Source organism: Chiloscyllium plagiosum, unplaced genomic scaffold (genome assembly GCF_037043375.1).
Source record: "Chiloscyllium plagiosum isolate Xiang-an unplaced genomic scaffold, Cpla_swu_hap1 HiC_scaffold_47, whole genome shotgun sequence".
Taxonomy (NCBI): domain Eukaryota; kingdom Metazoa; phylum Chordata; class Chondrichthyes; order Orectolobiformes; family Hemiscylliidae; genus Chiloscyllium; species Chiloscyllium plagiosum.
Window position 1 is genome coordinate 24,665,373 of NW_028270185.1, and position 16,055 is coordinate 24,681,427.

Sequence of the window (16,055 nt, forward strand, 5' to 3'; positions counted from 1 at the left end):
ATATACGCTGTGCCAGAGTCCTCTACCCCATGTGTTACTACTGGGAAGTCATCCCCCGCAGCAGTATCCAAAACAGTATACTTGCTATTGAAGGGAATGGCCACAGGGGGGCCCTGTCTGCCTGTTCCTTTCTGTTCCATCTACCATTCCCCTGTACCTGAGGTGTGACTACCTCCCTGTAACTCCTCTCAATTACTCCCTCAGCCTCCCGAATGATCGGAAGTTCATCCAACTCCGGCTCCAGTTCCCTAACGCCGTTTCCGAGGAGCTAAAGTTGCCAGGATCTTGCTGCAGAGCCACATGGAGTGCTTCAGTATCTGAGGAGGGAAGAATGCTGCTGAACATTGTGTGAGTATTAGCGAACCCTCGGACCCATGACATTCTTCCTGAGGGAAGGTCAGTTATGCAGTCACTGAAGATAGTTAGGGCTAGGACACAATCTTGAGGACCTCCTGCTGTGAGGGTCTGGATCTGAGTTGGCTGACCTCCACCAACCGCACCAATTGCTGTGGGTCTGGAGTAACATGTAGCCCAGACAAGACAAGGACAGCCCTAATCCGTAAAGGGCATTAGAGAACCAGATGGGTTTTAACAACAATTGACAAGGGTTTTGTGGTCACCATTAGAGTCATAATTCCACATGTTTATTAAATTGAAGTTCTGCCATCTGTCATTGATAGATTTGACCCGGGTCCACGATAAGAGTTGGGAAGTATCTGAATATGAGCCAGTTCGATGGCTGGCCTCCTGGCTGATTTAGAATCCAACTTGACATTTTTGCCCCAATTATGAAATAAATGTTTAAGTTTTATTATTTCTCATTGAGTGTAATATTAGTTTGCTTCTATTTGGTCTCGAGAAAATATGAATACAGACAGGCTGAGTGAGGGCTGTGAACTACATGAACTTGAATCCTATCTGAACTATTGTGACATCACCCAATTTGAGATGGTGTTTGGTAGGCTTTCCTTTATTGGTCAGAGTATTGAGTACAGGAGTTGGGAGGCCATATTGCGGCTGTACAGGACATTGGTTAGGCCACTGTTGGAATATTACATGCAATTCTGGTCTCCTTCCTATCGGAAAGATGTTGTGAAACTTGAAAGATTTCCAAAAAGATTTACAAGGATGTTGCCAGGTTTGGAGGATTTGAGCTATTGGGAGAGGCTGAACAGGCTGGGGCAGTTTTCCCTGGAGCGTCGGAGGCTAAAGGCTGATCTTATAGAGGTTTCCAAAATTATGAGGGGCATGGATAAGATAAATAGACAAAGTCTTTTCCCTGGGGTCGGGGAATCCAGAACTGGAGGGCATAGGTTTAGGGTGAGAGGGGAAAGATATAAAAGAAATCTAAGGGGCAACTTTTTCACACAGAGGGTGGTACATGTATGGAATGAGCTGCCAGAGGATGTGGTGGAGGCTGGTACAATTGCATCATTTAAGAGGCGTTTGAATGGGTATACGAATAGGAAGGGTTTGGAGAAATATGAGCCGGGTGCTGGCAGGTGGGACTAGGTTGGGATGGGATATCTGGTCGGCGTGGACAGGTTGGATCGAAGGGTCTGTTTCCGTGCTGTACATCTCCATGACTCTATGACCTTATTTGCCAATGCTATCTCATGTCCCCTTTTGGCCCTCCTGATTTCCCTCTTAAATATATGCCTCCATGATCTCTGCTGTCCAAACCTGACATATGTCTCCTTTTTCTTTCTTAACCAACATCTCAATTTCTCCCGTCATCCAGCATTCCCTACACCTACCAGCCTTGCCTTTCACCCGAACAGTAACACATTCTCTCTGGACTCTTGTTATCTCATTTTTGAAGGCTTTCCATTTTCCAGCCATGTATAACTTTGAGTGTGATTTTAGAGATACAGACTCGATGGAGCGAAGGGCCATGTCGGTCCTGTATGATGTCATCATTCTGTGATTTTGAACTGAATGTTATAATTTGTTTTGAGAAAATGTGACCGAGTGGAAGTTCCAGCTGTTGGTGTGGTCGGTACCAGCTTCAGGTTCTGTATTAGAGTGCTCATTCACAGAGAGAATTCCCAAATCAGTCGTACAACTGAATTAACAAGGAAATTAGTGGGATAGCAGTGTGCAGTGGAATAGCTCTCAAAAAGCTCTACAACTCAAGGTATTGAATGTCTGAGTAGAATGAAGGTCATCACTGAAACAAATTTCAAAACGTCGCTAGATATTGATGGGACTGATAGTGAGTGAAATTTGCAAGATCTGTTGCTTGAAGCCAAAATAGATCCCTGAGAATTAACAGGATCAGATTAATCCAGTCTTTGGGGAATTCGAATACAGACATAAATCTCAATGCTATCACTTCACTAAAATAAACCTGTTGTCATAATTTATTTGTTCAAAATTATGTTAAAAGAATTGAAGGTGTAATCACAGTTTCCCAGGGGAGATACCACACAATATAAAATAAAGTCTCTGGAACTGTGTCAGCTTCATCTCCGATAGCAGGAAGGGAAAGGTTGTGTCACACACAACGAAATGCATCTTCTCAGGGAAAGGATCGAGAGAGTGTATGAGACCATTCTGGCTGTCGTTGGTGTTCCTCGTAGGTCTTGCAACAACTTTACTTACATAAACTTCTGCATTGAATTATCCTGATTTCTACCGACAACTGATAAATTATTATATTTCCATTTAGCAAAGCAAATCCTGATGGCAGACAACAGTGTCCTCACTTAGTGAGTTTAAAGTGAATTGTTTGTCTGTTGGGAGGCTCCTCAGTAATGTGCAGCATTGTGTCTTTCCCTATACTGTGCAGAATGGGTTTACACTGAGGCCACATTGATGCAGTTTGGCTGAGCACCAGCCCTGGCTGGTCTAGAAAGTGTTTTGGAAGACCACCCTCTCTCTATGGTAGTTCACAGCCTGCTATAAGTCAGATAGGTTTTGCAACAACCCACCTGTCAGTGACACCTAGTATTTCCCATTCCTTGGTGGAAAGGGATTGTGTTGGTGGATCTTGCTCAGGCAGCTAGCTCCAAAAGGGAGCCCAGATACAACAGGGTATGGGTGGGTTCAGCAGGTCATTAGGAATGAGGAGACAATGGGGGCTGCAGATAGACCGTGGTGCTGGAAAAGGCACAGCAGGTCAGGCAACATCCGAGGAGCAAGAGAGTCAAAGTTTCGGGCAGGACCCTTCTTCAGGACAGTTAAAGTGACCAATGTTGCATAATTCAGATTTTATTTGCAGGAGGTGCTATTCCATCGTGGGCAGGTTGGGGGGTGGGGTGGGGGAAGTCATGCCCAAAATATGGACTTTCTTGCTCCTGGGATGCTGCCTGACCTGCTGTACCTTTTCCAGCACCATGCCGTATCAACTCAAGTCATCAGGAGTGATAAGTGATGGTCAGCAAGGATGAGTTTGACAGTCTTGTGTGTTTTCATCAGTCAGTGGATGTGTGACGGCATCGTATTTGTGAGGACAGATCACTGGGAGGGTTGTTGAGCACAGGAGGCCAATTATGAAGTGTATTGTTGAATTCTTTGATTGTTGAACAGACATGTCCGAGTGCCATTTGTAAAATGATGCACAGTACCGTGGTACAGTGTCTAATAGGACAAACTCTAAGATCTGGATTTTGTGGCAGCGGATCTCCCACAGAGGATCAAACAACTTTGTCCAACAGGATATTTCCTTCGTTGCCCTTTGTTGCTGTTACATTTTGATGTTCCCCAAACAATAATGGTCTTCGTGAAGGTGCACTCATTTGAGAATGTTATTTTGTCTTTGACTATCAATTTTGATAAGTATTTATTAGTCTGCAATGCAAAGCTGTGGTACAAGTCTAGTGAACTCCATGGAGAACGCTGGGTAAACTGTGGGGTATTCTAGCCCCAGCATTCGCTCCGAATCTGAGAAGAGGAATCTCCATTCGCTAGGAGAGGGCTGAGGAGAGAAGCTTGGAGCATAGGCCTCGACATCAGGCAGGAAGCTTTGCTTCATCCCAAATAAAGTGTCTGCTTTTTAAACCAGAGCATTACCATGACCAGTGTTGTGGGGATTCAGATTTTATTTGCATGAGGGCTGTGCTGTACTATCTTGGACAAATGTTGCAGTTTTTTTGATTAAAGTGGATATCCAACCTGAGGCATGGTGATTGGATTCACTGCTGAATACCTTCATGAGAAAGGGACTCAATACCCTATCATTTGTTCATCCATATTGTGATTAAATGCCCAACCCTGTGGTTCATAAGTGTGGATATCGAATTCTGGAGGTAAACTGAACTGTGGAGACTCCAAAACCAAATAGAGGAATGTTGTGATCAATGTCCATACTAGGTGTCTGCAATTCTGTTTTACTGATCCCAGGTGTCTTTGTGTGGGTGCTGTGGGCTTATGGGAAATGCCAGCCAGTCAGAGTAACCTGGAAAGCAGATGAAATTGACTGCTGCTGAACCAAAAACACTTTGAGTATATGACCGTGTTTCTGTGAGTAATCTGCTGCTCATGTTCTTCGCTATGTCCTTTAAATGTGCAAATGAGTCATTTAGAGAGAATGCGATGATATGGTTCAGATTCTTTAAACTTCATATAACATGGAACAACAATTATCATTGTGTCATTACTTACAGTCTGGGCTCAGGCAGAGAGAATATTTGATTAATAACCTCAAGTCCCTTTTTTCTTTCTCTTACAGTTAGTCCAGTGGTGATTGTAATCTTAGCTCGGGGCAAATGTGGCCTTTCTTCATGCAGCACTCGCTATCTCGTGGCCATGACAACGTCAGATCTACTGTTCATTGTTTTTTATATCATCCTTCGTCGATTTCAACGTTATTATTATCCACTGTGTTTCCTGCAAATCACTCCCGTTTGTACCGTTCTCTATGTCTTCAGCCGCTTCAGCATTGACTGTTCTGCGTGGTTCACCATCGAACTGTCGCCATTTGTTTTCATGAGATGAAAACTAAGTATTGCACAGGGAAAACTGCAACCAGAGTTCTAGCAACAATCTGCACCTTCTTTTGTTTAAAGAACATTCCCAACTCCTTTGTGTATAAACCTGGAAAGATGATCAACAATGTTCCATGGTACTGTTATACCAGGTCTCGTTATGAAAATGACCCTCGGTGGACAAGTTTTAAATATTTTGAGACTTTTTTAACACCACTGTTCCCATTTATTTTTATTGGCTTTATCAACATTCTGACTGTCAGACATATCTTCGAGGCCATTAAGGTACGGAAGGAACTGAGAGGTCAGAGAAAAACAGAGAATGATCCAGAGGTGGAGAGCAGGAAGAATTCTGTGATTGTACTCTTTGCCATATCTGCCAGCTTCATACTTCTCTGGTTGTTGCATATTTTATATTTTTTTAAGGCTGGTTATTTCTTGGATTCTGTTTCTTTGAGTCTCTTTGTTCAGATTGGATACATGCTGAGGAACTTAAGTTGCTGCACAAATGCACTTATTTATGTGGTGACACAGAAACATTTCAGAGACCAGTTAAAGTACGCCATGACATATCCAGTTAGAACAATAATTCAATTGATGAATAAATCCAACATTAGGTGCAGCAGAGAACGGAACGAGGGGTCCAGGTGAGGAATGGACCGAAAGGAGAAGGAGGAGCAGCAACATGATAACACTCCTTTCCTCATGGGCAAGGAATGACTCCATCTGAGAAGCAAAATGTAAGAGACTGGAGGTGTAAAGCCAGTGAAAAGTGCTGTTTGCAAATTGCAAAACGTCGTAGGAAGTGGGACAACAAAAGCAAAACCAAAGGAGAAATTAAATGTACACAAAAGCTACATTTATCCCAAGTAATCCATTCTCAGTGAGTGAAGTGGGGAGAAAAATAAATGATGTGGAGGAAGGTGTAATCGTTCACTGCAGGCCAGAGAGGGAAATGCAACGATAGGCATTTTTGTCCACACTTCCTCATTGATTTCTCTGAGCAACACATCTGGGCAAATTAAAACACATGAGAAGTTTCCTGTTAGAAAGAGGAAAGAACATACTGTAAGAGTTATGTGTGTTTTGATTGCACATTTATTTTCAACAATAATTTACTTTGTTTCCTTTCTCTTCCTTGTGTTGATTCCTGGCAATCTCAAGCTGAGACTTCCACATTGATCAGGAGAAAACCCCAAAGAAAGAGGAAAGAACATACTGTAAGAGTTATGTGTGTTTTGATTGCACATTTATTTTAAACAATAATTTACTTTGTTTCCTTTCTCTTCCTTGTGTTGATTCCTGGCAATCTCAAGCTGAGCCTTTCACATTGATCAGGAGTAAATCCCAAAGACAAAAGGACTTTGATGAGTTTGAAAATACATTTGGCTTTCATCCCAAGACAATAAAATGCAAAGTAGGAGTAGACAAAAGGCAGACTGGATGAAACTGCTTACCTGCTGCATTCTCTCACACCTCCACCCTCCCATCCTCCCCCCCTCCCTCTAATCCCACTGTGGTGACTCTGGCTATGCTCCATCCCTGGGGGAGTTAATTCCTGGATAGAGGGAGCTGATAGTTTCACTTCTGTCATGTGTAAATCACAAACCGTTTTTTTAAAAGTTGCATTCTCAGGTTAGCTGTAACAATTGATGTTAGCTAGACAATACACCCTTCCCCCCTGATGTGTCCGTGAGCATGTGCAGAGACTAACGTGTCTTTTGACAGCCTACCATAATGTCATGGAGTCATTGATTCATACAGCACGGAAACAGACCCTTCAGACCAACCAGGCCACACTGACCATGTTCCAAAACATAAACTATTCCCAACTGCCTGTGCTTGGCCCATATCCCTCCAAACGTTCCTATTCATGAACTTATCCAAAAGTATTTTAAACATTGTAACTGTACTTACATCCATCACTTCCTCTGGTAGTTCATTCCACACATGAACTAGTCAAAACGATGCCCCTCATCTTCTTTTCAATCTTTCTCCTCTCACCTTAAAAATATACCCCCCTGGTTTGAACTCCTCACCGAGAGTAAAGACTCTTGTCATTCACCTGATCTATGCCCCACAAGATTTTTTAAACATCAATAAGGTCACCCCTCACCTTCCAATGCAACAGCCCATTTTTAATAATATCCTACCTATAACAGGGTGCCCAGAACTGAATGCAGTCCTCCAGAAGAGGCCTCACCAAGGTCTTGTACAACATCAACATGTCATGCAGACTTCTATTTCAAAGGTCCGACCAACGATTTCAAGAATGCTAAATGTCTTCTTAACCACCTATGAGGAGAAAGTGAAGACTGCAGATGCTGGAGATCAGAGCTGAAAGTGTGTTGCTGGAAAACGCAGCAGATCAAGCAGCATCCAAGGAGCAGGAGAATCGACGTTTCGGGCATAAGCCCTTCTTCAGGAATGTAGAAGGGCTCATGCCCGAAACATCGAATTCTCCTGCTCCTTGGATGCTGCCTGACCTGCTGCGTTTTTCCAGCAACACATTTTCAGCTCTTAACCACCACACTTGCAGCCATATGCCGCTACCTACATTCCCTGCAATTAGACCTACCCCAGCTCAGGACAACACTCTCACAGACCTGCAAAGGACATCTACTGTTCTTCATCCACAGAAGAATCCATACAGTAAATAAACAGTTCTTCCTAGCCATATCGGAAATTAAAGACAGTAAGTACCAAAAACTTTCATGTACTTACCCCCACACTCTGGGTTCCTCAACTGTTCCAGAATCTTCCATCGGCCTCCGAAATTGTTCTGGCGCCATTAACCACGCGTCTGCTACATCGCCCGCGGCAACAACCGCCGCCGCGGACCATGACGTTACTGCCCCCATCGACCTCGCAGCCTCCGCGATCGCCGCCCAGACAACCGACTCCACGATCGCCAGGAAGACCATCGCCGACAGATTCGCGGCCCCTGCGGCTATCGGGAATAACACTGTCTCGGTCGTCGCCACAGCCACTTCCGCCGCCTGGGTTGCCGCCGCCGCAGCCACTTCCGCCCCCAGTGACATCACTAATCTGCACAACCACAACGCCACATGTGTCTCCGCCCCCACGCCGATCTCCGTCACCATGCCTGTCACCGCCCCCACGCCAATCTCCGTCACCATCCCTAACCCCGCCCCCACGCCGATCTCCATCACAACGTCTAACCCCGCCCCCACGCCGATCTCCGTCACCATGCCTGTCACCGCCCCCACGCCGATCTCCGTCACCATCCCTAACCCCGCCCCCACGCCGATCTCCATCACAACGTCTAACCCCGCCCCCACGCCGATCTCCGTCACCACGCCCAACTCCGCCCCCACGCCGATCTCCGTCCCCGCCCTCACGCCCAACCCCGCCCCCACTCCCAGTTCCAGCCCCACACCAGGTCCTAGCTCCCAGCCCTGCCATGTTTTCACCATCCCTCCAGACCTACCCCTCTCTGAGGATGAAAGATCAGTCCTCAGCAGAGGCCTCACCTTCATCCCTTTACGCTCTCTGATTAACGAGTTCAACACGCGGCGTGACATCAATTCTACCGCCGCCTTCGCCTCCGCGCCTACTTCTTCAACCAAGACTCTCGCCCACACTCTGACGACCCCTTCTCCCGCCTCCAACACACCCCATCCACCTGGACACCCCGTGCTGGCCTCTTACATGCCCTCTATCTCTTCATAGCCAATTAACCGCCTCAACCTCTCACCGTGCAGCCCTCCACTCCCTCCGTTCCAACCCCAACCTCACTATCAAACTGGCAGACAAGGGAGGCGCGGTAGTAGTTTGGCGCACCGGCCTTTACACCGCTGAGGCTAAACACCAACTCGCGGACACCTCCTCCTACTGCCCCCTTGACCATGACCCCACCTCCCACCACCAAACCATCACCTCCCAGACCATCCAGAACCTCATCACCTCAGGGGATCTCCCATCCACCGCCTCCAACCTCATAGTCCCACAACCCCACACGGCCCGTTTCTACCTCCTGCCCAAAATCCACAAACCTGACTACCCCGGCCGACCCATTGTCTCAGCCTGCTCCTGCCCCACCGAAGTCATCTCTGCATACCTCGACACCGTCCTGTCCCCCTTAGTCCAAGAACTCCCCACCTACGTTCGGGACACCACCCAAGCCCTCCACCTCCTCCATTATTTTTCGCTTCCCCGGTCCCCAACGCCTTATCTTCACCATGGACATCCAATCCCTGTACACCTCCATCGCCCATCACGAAGGACTTAGAGCCCTCCGCTTCTTCCTTTCCCACCAAACCAACCAGTACCCTTCCACCGACACCCTCCTTCGACTGACTGAACTGGTCCTCACCCTGAACAACTTCTCTTTCGAATCCTCCCACTTCCTCCAAACCAAAGGAGTAGCCATGGGCACCCACATGGGCCCCAGCTATGCCTGCCTCTTCATAGGATATATGGAACAGTCCATCTTCCGCAGCTACACTGGCACCACCCCCCACCTTTTCCTCTGCTACATCGATGACTGTATTGGCGCTACCTCGTGCTCCCACGAGGAGGTTGAACAGTTCATCCACTTTACCAACACCTTCCACCCTGACCTCAAATTCACCTGGACCGTCTCAGACTCCTCCCTCCCCTTCCTAGACCTTTCCATTTCTATCTCGGGTGACCGAATCGACACGGACATCTACTATAAACCGACCGACTCCGACAGCTACCTAGACTACACCTCCTCCCACCCTGCCCCCTGTAAAAACGCCATCCCATATTCCCAATTCCTTCGTCTCCGCCGCATCTGCTCCCAGGAGGACCAGTTCCAAAACCGTACAACCCAGATGGCCTCCTTCTTCAAGGACCGCAATTTCCCACCAGATGTAGTCGACGATGCCCTCCACCACATCTCTTCCACTTCCCGCTCCTCCGCCCTTGAGCCCCACCCCTCCCACCGCCACCAGGACAGAACCCCACTGGTCCTCACCTACCACCCCACCAACCTCCATGTACAACGTATCATCCGCCGTCATTTCCGCCACCTCCAAAACGGACCCCACTACCAGTCATATATTTCCCTCCCCTCCCCTATCAGCATTCCGAAAAGACCACTCCCTCCGTGACTCCCTCGTCAGGTCCACACCCCCCACCAACCCAACCCTCCACTCCCGGCACCTTCCCCTGTAACCGCAAGAAATGCAAAACTTGCGCCCACACCTTCCCCCTTACTTCTCTCCAAGGCCACAAAGGACACTTCCATATCCGCCACAAATACACCTGCACCTCCACACACATCATCTATTGCATCCGCTGCACCTGATGTGGCCTCCTCTATATTGGGGAGACAGGCCGCCTACTTGCGGAAAGTTTCAGAGAACACCTCTGGGACACCCGGACCAACTAACCCAACCACCCCGTAGCCCAACACTTTAACTCCCCCTCCCACTCCACCAAGGACATGCAGGTCCTTGGACTCCTCCGTCGCCAGACCATGGCAACACGACGGTTGGAGGAAGAGCGCCTCATCTTCTGCCTGGGAACCCTCCAACCACAAGGGATGAACTCAGATTTCTCCAGTTTCCTCATTTCCCCTCCCCCCACCTTGTCTCAGTCAAATCCCTTGAACTCAGCACCGCCTTCCTAACCTGCTATCATCTTCCTGACCTCTCCGCCTCCACCCCACTCCGGTCTATCACCCTCACCTTGACCTCTCTCCACCTATCGCATTTCCAAAGCCCCTCCCCCAAGTCCCTCCTCCCTACCTTTTATCTTAGCCTGCTGGACACACTTTCCTCATTCCTGAAGAAGGGCTTATGCCCGAAACATCGATGCTCCTGTTCCTTGGATGCTGCCTGACCTGCTGCGCTTTTCCAGCAACACATTTTCAGCTTATTAGGATTTTACTGTGGACTCCCAAAAGTCAGTGGGAAATAGAGAAGCAAACTTGTAAGGAGATCTCAGTTATCTGTAAGAATAATAGGGTGGTAATGGTAAGGGATTTTAACTTTCCAAAGCATAGACTGGGACTGCCAAAGAGTTAAGGACTTGGTTGGAGAGGAATTTGTTAAGTGTGTACAAGGAAATGTTCTGATTCAGTAAATCGACGTACTTACTGAAGAAGGAGCAAAACTTGACCTCCTCTTGGGAAATAAAGTAGGGCAGGGTGACTGAGTTGTCAGTGTGGGAGCACGTTGGGGCCAGTGACCATAATTCTATTAGTTTTAAATTAATGTTGAAAATCATACAACACCAGGTGGTAGTCCAACAGGTTTATTTGGAAACACTAGCTTTCGGAGAGCCACTCCTTCATCGGGTGGTTATACCTAATAAAGGAGTGGCGCTCCGAAAGCTAGTGCTTCCAAATAAACCTATTGGACTATAACCTGATGTTGTGTGATTTTTAACTTTGTCCACATCAGTACAATACCAACACCTTCAAGTCAGGTAGTTTTAAAATATTGATGAAAAAAGATAGACCGGATCTAAAAGTTAAAGTTCTAAATTTAGAGGAAGGACAATCTTGATGATATTAGGCACGGACTTTCAAAAGTTGATTGGAGGTGGGTATTCACAGGTAAAGGACGGCTGGAAAGTTGGAAGCCTTCAACAATGAGATAATGAGAATCCAGAGACAGTATGTTCCCATTAGAGTGAAGGGCAAGGCTGGTAGGTGTAGGGAATGCTGGATGACCAGAGAAAATGAGGTTTTGTTCAAGAATAAGGATTTGTTCAAGCGTATGTCAGGTATAGACAGCAGGGATCGAGAGAATCTCTAAAAGAGTATAAAGGCAGTAGAAGTATACATGAGGGAAATCAGGAAAATAAAAATGGGACATGAGATAGCTTTGGCAAATAGGGTGAGGGTGAATTCAATGGGATTTCTTTTTCTTTCTCCGCCCCCCACACTACCACCCAATCGCGGGAGTGCTTATTTTTCCCCAGCACCCCTGCGTGCAGGTGTCAGAACCTGTGTAGCACAACAATTGCTTCAATCTTTATTTATATTCCACCATCAGGAAGAAAGGAAACACTGAGTGACCAGTGACAAGCAGTGCCCTTCTCATCAAAGGGCAATGCTGCATGATCAAACAGTGAAGGGGAGGGTAAGGATTAAATCAGAATAGAGTTGGAGGGGGAAATAATACACTCCACTCCCTGTGGTGCCCACCTCTCCCTGAAAATCTCGAGGGTGTTGGTGGACACCGCGTGCTCCTTCTCCAGTGATACCCGGGATCTAAAATAACTGTGTAAGAGAGGCAGGCAATCGGCCTCAACACCCCCCTCCATGGCCCGCTGCCTGGACCTATTTATGGCCAGTTTTGCCAGGCCCAGGAGCAGACCCACGAAGAGGTCCTCTGACCTACCATCCCCCTTCTGCACCAGGTGCCCGAAGATCAGAAGCGTGGGGCTGAAGTGAACCAGAAACAGCGAAGAAGGTTTTTAAGAAAATCATAAAGGGAGTGCAAATGCCCACACACAATATTTACATGGTCTCCGGACTCTACAGCACCACAGGACAAGCAGTTGGGCTATGAGTCAGTGAGCCACCGTAATGTGGTTATAGGGGACTGCTGCATGCATCACCCTCCACCCCAGAGAGAAGCGGAGGACTCCCACATAGAGAGCTCTCTACTGAGGATCCCCACTGCCGAGTGGCAAATGGGCACACCAAGACATGTCAGGGCGATGAGGGAATAGAGGTGGATGGTGTGCAGCAGCAGTCGGTACAGGGCCTGCCGTTTTATGTCCCTAAAAGGGGCAAAACTAAAACTCCGGAAGTGGCTCAGGTTGTGGGGCACAGGCTCCTGCAGGAAGTACAGGACATTGGGGACATTGTGAAATTCCATCCGGGCAGGGGTTTTGCGATCTTTCTGGATAATCCAATATACGGATAATCGAATACCGATTGTTGAAACGGACAACAATCGACAGACAGAAGTATTCCCTCCCAGTCGGAGAACACTTCAGCATTCCGGACCTTTGGGTGACCATCCTTCAAGGCTGTCTTCGGGACAGGCAACAAGGCAAAGTGGCCGAGCAGAGGCTGATAGCCAAGTTCGGTTCCCACAGGGCTGGCCTCAACCAGGATCTTGGGTTCATGTCACACTACAGATGACCCCACTGCACTACACACACACACACATATATAGATACACACATGCCTACAGACCCATACACCCATGCCAACCCTCTCTCATACGCTCACACGTACACGCGCACTCTCACAGACCTGTACCCCTTTACACTCACACTCACACACATGCACACATTCACAGACACACATATGCCTACAGACCTATATACTCATGCAGACCCTTTCTCATACGCTCACACGGACACTCCTATACTCACACACACCCTCTCACAGACTTATACCCCTTTACATTCACACTCACTCACATACATACACTCTCTCACATACCCCCACCGCACACATGCACACCCACCTGGACACACACGCATATAATTTTGTGGGGAGAATTTGTACTTTCAGAATTACATTTTATTTTGCTCAAACACTGAATGAATCCATGTAAGATTCTGTCAATCTTGCTGAGATATTTGTAACATCGATAGTCACAAGTAAGTCTGAACATTGGGGCACAGACAGCATCACACAGGGCACCTCATACCTTCAATGTATAACCTGGGCCAACATGGCTCCTGTGGTTAAAGCTCACTTGAGAATGTAACTTTAAGGAAGTTGGGCGGCACGGTGGCCCAGTGGTTAGCACTGCTGCCTCACAGCGCCTGTAGACCCGGGTTCAATTCCCGACTCAGGCGACTGACTGTGTGGAGTTTGCACATTCTCCCCGTGTCTGCGTGGGTTTCCTCCGGGTGCTCCGGTTTCCTCCCACAGTCCAAAGATGTGCGGGTCAGGTGAATTGGCCATGCTAAATTGCCCGTAGTGTTAGGTTAAAGGGGTAGATGTAGGGGTATGGGTGGGTTGCACTTCGGCGGGTCGGTGTAGACTTGTTGGGCCGAAGGGCCTGTTTCCACACTGTAAGTAATCTAATCTAAAGTTCTGGGATTTGCATATGAAAGAACTGAAACAACATGCCGATTCTAATAGATGAGAGACTTAACAAGCAATCCAGGTCTTTTTCAATGTATAATTTCAGTTCCATTACCCTGTAAACTTCTGCTATAAAATTCTGTTTCCTACAATTTTATAATCCACAAGCATCTAATGAAGGACCAGAGCTCCGAAAGCTAGTGCTTCCAAATAAACCTTTGTAAAAAGTGAATCCACATGAAGTGTCCAAGAAAGCTTATTACGGATGACCATTCCCAGGAGCTTGACAGTTTCCACTTTGCCGGCATGGAAAGCTAGGTTATTCTCAGTGCACCTTTTTCCAGGTCTTCCACCTCCCATCTGTAAGCTGTTTCATCGCCATCTGAGATTTGACTGACTATGGTGGTGCCATCAGCAAACTTGTAAATGGCATTAGTCTGGTATTTGGCAATGCAGTCATGGGTATACATTGAGTACAGCAGCGGGCTGAGTACGCACCTCTGGGCGGCTCCAGTGTTGAGTGTTAGTGACGATGAAATATTGTCCCCAATCTTCACTGATTGTAGCCGGTGGATCAGGAAACTAAGGATTCAGTTGCAGAGAGTGGGGCTTAGACTGAGATTTCTAAGTTTAGTAATCAGTCTCGAGGAGATAACAGTGTTGAATGCTGAACTGTAGTCAATGAGTAGGATTCTTATGTAGCTGTTCTTGGTGTATAGATATTTTTGGGAGGAGTGAAGGGCAAGTGATATGGCATCTGATGTGGATCGGTTGGTCCGATAGGCAAGTTGGAGTGGGTCAAGAGTAATGGGACAGCTGAAGTTGATTAATGCCATGACCAGCCTTTCAAAGCACTTAATGACCATCGAGGTTAGGGCCACTGGGCGGTAGTCATTGAGACATGCTGCATGAACCTTCTTAGGCACAGGGATGTTGGCCCTCTTGAAACAGGCAGGGACTGGCACCTGCTGCAGGGAAAGGTTGAAGAGGTTGAAGGTTAAACATATAAAGATTGATAAATCCTCAGGACCTGTCCAGGTGTGCCCTAGAACTCTGTGAGAAGCTAGAGAAATGAGTACTGGGCCCCTTGCTGAGATATTTGTAACATCGATAGTCACAAGTAAGTTGCTGGAAGACTGGAGGTTGGCTAACGTGGTGCCATTGTTCAAGAAATGTGATAAGCAGAAGCCAGGGAACTCTAGATCAGTGAGACTGACATTGGTGGTGGTTGAAGGGTTGTCCTGAGAACACATTTTACATATATTTGGAAAGGCAAGGACAGATTAGGGATAGTCAACATGGTGGGATATCATGTTTCACTAACTTAATTGAGTTATTTTAAGAAGTAATGACGGGGATTGATGAAAGCAGAATGGTGAACATGATCGATATGTACTTCAGTAAGACATTCAACAAAGATCTGCATGGTAGATGGTTAGCAAGGAGAATACAAAGAAAACGAGTCATTTGGCTACAGAAGGAGGAGACAGAGGGTAGTGATGGAAGGTTGATTGGAGGCCTGTGACCAGCGGTGTGACACAGTGATCGATGCTGGGTCCACCACTTTTCATCATTTATATAGACGTTTTGAATGTGAACATGGGAAGGATGGTTAGTAAGTTTGCGATGACACCAAAATTAGAGGTGCAGTGGACAGCAGTGAAGATTCCTTCAGATACAATGGGACATTGAACAGATGAGTTCCCAAGCTGAGGAGTGGCAGATGGAGTTTAATTTAGATAAATGTTAGGTGCTGCATTTTGGAAAGGCAACTCAGGGTGGGACATATGCACTTAATGGTAAGGTCCTAGAGAGAAGCTGTGAACAAAGAGACCTTGGAGTGCTGGTTCATGGATGTTTGAACGTGGAGTCAGAACTAGGCAGGTAAGTGAAAAGGGTATTTGGTACTTAGATATAGACATAAGCTTTATTATCACGTGTACTTAAGTACAGGAGTACAGTGAAAAGTGTACAATGTCACCAAACACGGCATCATCTCAGGTCCGAAGATACCTCAGTACAAAATGTAGGTATGGTTAGTAACACAAAAACTAAGTTAGAAGGAAAGCACTACTGTGTTTCTTAGTAGAAGGAGAAAATTCAAGAAATAAAGATAAATGTTAACATTACAGTCC